Below are 9,190 nucleotides of genomic sequence, written 5' to 3' on the forward strand. Positions count from 1 at the left end.
AAGTATAAAAGGTGCATCCAAGCTCACATATGAACATATTGTAATTATTATAAGACTTTACATTGTCTCCTTGTTGTTCAAACACCTTAACCAGAAAATATCTAGACTCTACAGATCAATCATGCAAACCAAATTTTAACAAGCTCCATGTAGTTATTCATTAATGAGTACAAGGTACATGATGCAAGAGCTTAAACATGATCTATATGAGCACAACAATTGCCAAGTATCACATTATTCAAGACATTAAACCATTTACCACATGCGGCATTTTCCGTTTCCAACCATATAACAATGAACGAAGCGGTTTTCAACTCCGCCATGAACATTAAGATAAAGCTAAGAACACATGTGCTCATATGCAACAGCGAAGCGTGTCTCTCTCCCACACAAGCATGATGGATCATATTTTATTCAAACAAAAACAAAAACAAAAACAAACAGACGCTTCAAGTAAAGTACATAAGATGTGACTGAATAAAAATATAGTTTCAAGAGAAATGACCTGATAAGTTGTCGATGAAGAAGGGGATGCCTTGGGCATCCCCAAGCTTAGATGCTTGAGTCTTCGTGAAATATGCAGGGATGAACCACGGGGGCATCCCCAAGCTTAGGCTTTTCACTCTTCTTGATCATAGTATATCATCCTCCTCTCTTGACCCTTGAAAACTTCCTCCACACCAAACTCAAAAAAAACTCATTAGAGGGTTAGTGCATAATCAAAAATTCACATGTTCAGAGGTGACACAATCATCTTAACACTTCTGGACGTTGCTCAAAGCTACTGGAAGTTAATGGAACAAAGAAATCCATCCAACACAGCAAAAGAGGCAATGCGAAATAAAAGGCAGAATCTGTCAAAACAGAACAGTCTGTAAAGACGAATTTTTTTGAGGCACCAGACTTGCTCAGATGAAAATGCTCAAATTGAATGAAAGTTGCGTACATATCTGAGGATCACGCACGTAAATTGGCAGATTTTTCTGAGTTACCTACAGAGAGGCATATTGAAATTCGTGACAGCAAGAAATCTGTTTCTGCGCAGTAATCCAAATCTAGTATTGACTTTACTATCAAAAACTTTACTTGGCACAACAAATGCAATAAAATAAAGATAAAGAGAGGTTGCTACAGTAATAACAACTTCCAAGACTCAAATAAAAAACAAAATTGCTGTAGTAGAATAAACACATGGGTTATCTCCCAAGAAGTGCTTTCTTTATAGCCATTAAGATGGGCTCAGCAGTTTTAATGATGCACTCGCAAGAAATAAGAGTCGAAGCAAAAGAGAGCATCAAGAAGCAAATTCAAAACAAATTTAAGTCTAACTCACTTCCTATGAAAAGGAATCTTGTACACAAATAAATTCATGAAGAACAAAGTGACAAGCATAAGAAGATAAAACAAGAGTAACTTCACAATTCTCAACATAAAGAGGGGAAACTTAATATTATTAAGATGCATATAACCATGTTTCTCTCTCTCATAATAACTTTCAGTGGCATCATGAACAAATTCAACAATATAAGTATCACATAAAGCATTCTTATTCACATGCATAAAAGTATCATTACTCTCCACATAAGCATAGTCATTCTTATTAATTGTAGTGGGAGCAAATTCAACAAAGTAGCTATCATTATTATTCTCATCAAGTGTAGGAGGTATAGTATAATCATAATAAAATTTATCCTCCATAGTAGGTGGCACTAAAAGACCACTATCATTATAATCATCATAAATAGGAGGCAAAGTATCATCAAAGAAAATTTTCTCCTCAATGCTTGGGGGACTAAAAAGATCATGCTCATCAAAACCAGCTTCCCCAAGCTTAGAACTTTCTATATCATTATCAACAATGGTGTTCAAAGCGTTCATACTAATATTACTACCAGCATGCAAATAAGATTCCATAGGTTTTTTAATTTTCGCATTAAACCATTCATGTCTTGACTCAGGAAATAGTACAAAAAGCTCACAGATGTTTTCCATTATGCCTAACTAGTGTAAACAAGAAACAAAAAGATGCAATTGCAGGATCTAAAGGAAATAGCTTCGAGCACACACACAATGGCGGCAGAAAAGTACTTTACCTGGGACCGGAGTATGAATGCCTTTTACCTTTCCTCCCCAGCAACGGCGCCAGAAAAGTGCTTGATGTCTACGGGTGCTTCTATTCTTGTAGACAGTGTTGGGCCTCCAAGAGCAGAGGTTTGTAGAACAGCAGCAAGTTTCCCTTAAGTGGATCACCCAAGGTTTATCGAACTCATGGAGGAAGAGGTCAAAGATATCCCTCTCAAGCAACCCTGCAATCACGATACAAGAAGTCTCTTGTGTCCCCAACACACCTAATACACTTGTCAGATGTATAGGTGCACTAGTTCGGCGAAGAGATAGTGAAATACAAGTAGTATGGATGTATATGAGTGGTAATAGCAATCTGAATAAAATATGGCAGCGAGTAAACATGCAACAGAACAGTAAGTAAACGGAGTTTGAGTGTTTGGAAACAAGGCCTAGGGATCATACTTTCACTAGTGGACACTCTCAATATTGATCACATAATAAAACCACTCTACACTCTCTTGTTGGATGATGAACACCACTAATTGCGTAGGGCTACAAGAGCACCTCAATGCCGGAGTTAACAAGCTCCACAACATTCGATGTTCATATTTAAATAACCTTAGAGTGCATGATAGATCATTGCAATTACACCAAGTACTAACATAGCATGCACACTGTCACCATCACACTATGAAGGAGGAATAGATCGCATCAATACTATCATAGCAATAATTAACTTCATAATCTACAAGAGATTACAATCATAGCCTACGCCAAGTACTACATGATGCACACACTGTCACCGTTACACCATGGAGGAGGAATCGAGTACATTAATAACATCACTAGAGTAACACATAGATGAATAGTGATACAAAACTCATATGAATCTCGATCATGTAAGGCAGCTCATGAGATCATTGTATTGAAGTACATAGGAGAGAGATTAACCACATAGCTACCGGTACAGACCTTAGCCAGGATGGAGAACTACTCCCTCCTCATGGGAGACAGCAGTGTTGATGAAGATGGCGGTGGTGTCGATGGAGATGCCTTCCGGGGGCACTTCCCCGTCCCGGCGGCGTGCCGGAACAGAGACTCCTATCCCCCAGATCTTGGCTTCGCGATGGCGGCGGCTCTGGAAGGTTTCTCGTACCGTGGCTTTTCCGTATCGAAGATTTAGGTCAGGGACCTTTAAATAGACGAAGAGGCGGAGTCGGAAGGCTGACGGGGGCGCCACACAATAGGGGGGCGCGCCCCCCCCCCCCCCTTGGGCCGCGCCGCCCTAGCATCTGGTTGTTGGAGATATGCCCAAGAGGCAATAATAAATGGTTATTATATATCGTTGTGTTTATGATAATGTTTACATACCATGCTATAATTGTATTAACCGAAACATTGATACATGTGTGTTATGTGAACAACAAGGAGTCCCTAGTAAGCCTCTTGTATAACTAGCTTGTTGATTAATAGATGATCATGGTTTCGTGATCATGAACATTGGATGTTATTAATAACAAGGTTATGTCATTATATGAATGATGTAATGGACACACCCAATTAAGCGTAGCATAAGATCACGTTATTAAGTTATTTGCTATAAGCTTTCGATACATAGTTACCTAGTCCTTATGACCATGAGATCATGTAAATCACTTATACCGGAAAGGTACTTTGATTACATCAAACGCCACTGCGTAAATGGGTGGTTATAAAGGTGGGATTAAGTATCCGGAAAGTATGAGTTGAGGCATATGGATCAACAGTGGGATTTGTCCATCCCGATGACGGATAGATATACTCTGGGCCCTCTCGGTGGAATGTCGTCTAATGTCTTGCAAGCATATGAATAAGTTCATAAGAGACCACATACCACGGTACGAGTAAAGAGTACTTGTCAGGAGACGAGGTTGAACAAGGTATAGAGTGATACCGATGATCAAACCTCGGACAAGTAAAATATCGCGTGACAAAGGGAATTGGTATCGTATGTGAATGGTTCATTCGATCATTAAAGTCATCGTTGAATATGTGGGAGCCATTATGGATCTCCAGATCCCACTATTGGTTATTGGTCGGAGTGAGTACTCAACCATGTCCGCATAGTTCACGAACCGTAGGGTGACACACTTAAAGTTGGATGTTGAAACGGTAGAACTTGAATATGGAATGGAGTTCGAATATTTGTTCGGAGTCCCGGATGAGATCCCGGACATCACGAGGAGTTCCGGAATGGTCCGGAGAATAAGATTCATATATAGGAAGTCATTTTATAAGATTTGAAATGATCCGGAAGGTTCTATGGAAGGTTCTAGAAGGTTCTCGAAAAGTCCGGAAGAAACCACTAAGGAAGGCGGAGTCCCGGAGGGACTCCACCTCCCATGGCCGGCCAACCCTAAGGGGGAGGAGTCCCAAGTGGACTCACCTAAGGGGGCCGGCCACCCCCCCACATGGAAGGGGGGAATCCCACCCCAAGTGGGATTCCCACCTTGGGTAGGTTTCCCTATCACATGGAAGGTTTTGGGTTCGGGTCTTATTCGGAGACTTGTAGTCCAACACTTGGGGCTTCCACCTATATAATGAGGGGCCAAGGGGAGGGGGCCGGCCACCCTGATACGTCTCCGACGTATCGATAATTTCTTATGTTCCATGCCACATTATTGATGTTATCTACATGTTTTATGCACACTTTATGTCATATTCGTGCATTTTCTGGAACTAACCTATTAACAAGATGTCGAAGTGCCAGTTGCTATTTTCTGCTGTTTTTGGTTTCAGAAATCCTAGTAACGAAATATTCTCGGAATTGGACGAAATCAACGCCCAGGGTCCTATTTTGCCACGAAGCTTCCAGAAGACCGAAGAGGAGACGAAGTGGGGCCACGAGGTGGCCACACCCTAGGGCGGCGCGGCCCCCCCTTGGCCGCGCGGCCCTGTGGTGTGGGCCCCTCGTGCTGCCTCCTGACCTGCCCTTCCGCCTACTTAAAACCTCCGTCGCGAAACCCCCAGTACCGAGAGCCACGATACGGAAAACCTTACTGAGACGCCGCCGCCGCCAATCCCATCTCGGGGGATTCAGGAGATCGCCTCCGGCACCCTGCCGGAGAGGGGATTCATCTTCCGGAGGACTCTACGCCGCCATGGTCGCCTCCGGAGTGATGAGTGAGTAGTCTACCCCTGGACTATGGGTCCATAGCAGTAGCTAGATGGTTGTCTTCTCCCCATTATGCTTCATTGTCGGATCTTGTGAGCTGCCTAACATGATCAAGATCATCTATCTGTAATTCTATATGTTGCGTTTGTTGGGATCCGATGAATAGAGAATACTTGTTATGTTGATTATCAAAGTTATGTCTATGTGTTGTTTATGATCTTGCATGCTCTCCGTTACTAGTAGATGCTCTGGCCAAGTAGATGCTTGTAACTCCAAGAGGGAGTATTTATGCTCGATAGTGGGTTCATGTCTCCGTGAATCTGGGGGAGTGACAGAAACCTCTAAGATTATGGATGTGCTGTTGCCACTAGGGATAAAACATTGGTGCTATGTTCAAGGATGTAGTTACTAATTACATTACGCGCAATACTTAATGCAATTGTCTGTTGTTAGCAACTTAATACTGGAGGGGGTTCGGATGATAACCTGAAGGTGGACTTTTTAGGCATAGATGCATGCTGGATAGCGGTCTATGTACTTTGTCGTAATGCCCAATTAAATCTCACTATACTCATCATAATATGTATGTGCATGGTCATGCCCTCTTTATTTGTCAATTGCCCAACTGTAATTTGTTCACCCAACATGCTATTTATCTTATGGGAGAGACACCTCTAGTGAACTGTGGACCCCGGTCCAATTCTCTATACTGAAATACAATCTACTGCAATACTTGTTCTACTGTTTTCTGCAAACAATCATCTTCCACACAATACGGTTAATCCTTTGTTACAGCAAGCCGGTGAGATTGACAACCTCACTGTTTCGTTGGGGCAAAGTACTTTGGTTGTGTTGTGCAGGTTCCACGTTGGCGCTGGAATCTCTGGTGTTGCGCCGCACTACATCCCGCCGCCATCAACCTTCAACGTGCTTCTTGACTCCTACTGGTTCGATTAAACCTTGGTTTCTTACTGAGGGAAACTTGCCGCTGTGCGCATCACACCTTCCTCTTGGGGTTCCCAACGGACGTGTCAACCACACGCATCACACCCCAAGACCACAAGGTGGCCGCACCCCCTAGTGGCCGGCGCCCCCCTCTCCCAAACCCTAGCGGCCCTCTCTCCTCCACCACATCCCGCACGCTTAGCGAAGCTCCGCCGGGTTTCTCCACCACCACCGACACCACGCCGTCGTGCTGTCGGATTCAAGAGGAGCTACTACTTCCGCTGCCCGCTGGAACGGGGAGGTGGACGTCGTCTTCATCAACAACCGAACGTGTGACCAAGTACGGAGGTGCTGCCCGTTCGTGGCGCCGTGATCAAGATCTTCTACGCGCTTTTGCAAGCGGCAAGTGAACGTCTACCGCAGCAACAAGAGCCTCATCTTGTAGGCTTTGGAATCTCTTCAAGGGTGAGACTCCATAATCCCCTCGTTGCTACCGTCTTCTAGATTGCATCTTGGCTTGGATTGCGTGTTCGCGGTAGGAAATTTTTTGTTTTCTATGCAACGAATCCCTACAGTGGTATCAGAGCCGTGTCTATGCATAGATGGTTGCACGAGTAGAACACAATGGTTTTGTGGGCGTTGATGCTTTTGTTATCTTTAGTTTGAGTACTTTGCATCTTTGTGGCATAGTGGGATGAAGCGGCTCGGGCTAACTTTACATGACCGCGTTCATGAGATTCGCTCCACGCTCGACATGCAACTTGTATTGCATAAGTGGCTTTGCGGGTGTCTGTCTCTCCTACTATAGTGAAGATTCAATTTACTCTTCTATTGACAATATTAGTATCACCATTGTGGTTCATGTTCGTAGGTAGATTAGATCTCACTCGAAAACCCTAAACCACGTAAAATATGCAAACCAAATTAGAGATGTCTAACTTGTTTTTGCAGGGTTTGGTGATGTGATATGGCCATAATGTGATGATGAATATGTATGAGATGATCATTATTGTATTGTGGCAACCGGAAGGAGCCTTATGGTTGTCTTTAAATTTCATGTTGAGTAGTATTTCAAAATAGTTGTAATAGTTGCTACATGAGGTGAACAACCATGAAGACGGCGCCATGGACCTTGACGCTACGCCGACGATGATGGAGATCATGCCCGTTGATGATGGAGATCATGTCCGTGCTTTGGAGATGAAGATCGAAGGCGCAAAGATTAAAGGGCCATATCATATCACATATGAATTGCATGTGATGTTAATCCTTTATGCATCTTATTTTGCTTAGATCGCGACGGTAGCATTATAAGATGATCCCTCACATTAATATCAAGATAATAAAGTGTTCTCCCCTCGTATGCACCGTTGCATAGTTCGTCGTTTCGAAGCATCTCGTGATGATCGGATGTGATAGACTCAACGTTCACATACAACGGGTGTAAGCCATGTTGCACACGCGGAATACTAGGGTTTGCTTGACGAGCCTAGCATGTACAGACATGGCCTCGGGACAACGGAAACCGAAAGGATGAACACGAGTCATATGGATGATATGATCAACATGTTGATGTTCACCATTGAAGCTACATCATCTCACGTGATGATCGGTTTTGGTGTAGTGGATTTGGATCGTGTACCACTTAACAACTATGAGGGATGTTGTATTAAGTGGGAGTTCATTAGTAATTAGATTAAAACATGAACTAATTATCATGAACATAGTCTGAGTAGTATTTTGAATTAATTTTGTAGTATTGGCATCCGTTTTTCTACCATGCGCTAGTCTTGTTATTGAGATAGAAATACTGTTAAAATCTGACAAGTAACTTTACGGATTGGTACCGTATTTTTAAAAGAATCAAGAAATAATTAAGTCCTATTGCAAACTTTTAGTAAACCTCACATTGTTGATTTAGAGAGCTATGGTTTCAATTAGTACCTAAAGTTATCTTGTCTCCGTAAAACTTGAAGTTCAAATCTGTTTGAAATGTAAGGAGCTGAAAATTTAGTTTTCAGAAATAATCAAGGTATGAGATATATATGATATCTAAGACCTTATTGCAAGATGATAGAATATAATTTGGTGAGACTACATAAACTCATAAGTTTTATGGGAATGTACGAAGGTTGAAGACGCAAGGCGTCCCAATCCTCCAACTATTGGGGCACTAACAATATTCGCATATCCATGAAGTAATCGTCCTTAGTATGCATCATTGCTAAGACTCGTCGTTTTGAAGCATCACGTGATGATCGGGTGTTATAGATTCTACGTGTGCATACAACGGGTGCAAGCCAGATTTGCACATGCGAATACTGAGGTTATACTTTACGAGCCTAGCATGTACATACATGGTCTCGAAAAGTCTTCATGATATGATAAAATTATGAGTGAAATTGTTCATCATATTAAAAGGTTACTAATAGTGAAAACCAGAACACTTGTCATATGATGATCAACTTCAAAGTAAGAACCTCAAGGTTATTGGTATTTGACCAACAAACCTAGAAGTTATTGATGTTGAAGTGTTTTTCTGAATAATGAGGAAAGCTAAAAGAGAAACTACAAACGATTATTGGCACAAAGAAAGAAAAGTCTAGAAAGTCTAGCTCAGGTGTATATAAATGATATACATGTTATGGATGTATTCCTCGTTTGGTCACACAATGAAATTCTTGGGTATTTGTACCATATTGGTTGGTATGAAGTGTCATACAAAACAACGCAATACAAGAATACAATGGCCTAAGTGACTGACAAGGAATATGATAGGAATGCACGTCTGGAACAAAAATAAAGTGTTATTATGTTCATCATTGGCATTCTATCTAGCCCTTATAATTTATAATAAAGAACTTAATAATTGTTATTTTGCTCTTGTCAAATAAAAACAATGAGTTGTTCAAATTATGACATTACTCCATGTACGATGGATAAGTTATTATAAATCTTAATGGTGAAACACACATACATAACACTGACGCTAAAATGCCATAAGGCAAATGATTTGAATTCCAC

Source organism: Lolium perenne, chromosome 2 (genome assembly GCF_019359855.2).
Source record: "Lolium perenne isolate Kyuss_39 chromosome 2, Kyuss_2.0, whole genome shotgun sequence".
In the NCBI taxonomy this organism is placed as follows: Eukaryota; Viridiplantae; Streptophyta; class Magnoliopsida; order Poales; family Poaceae; genus Lolium; species Lolium perenne.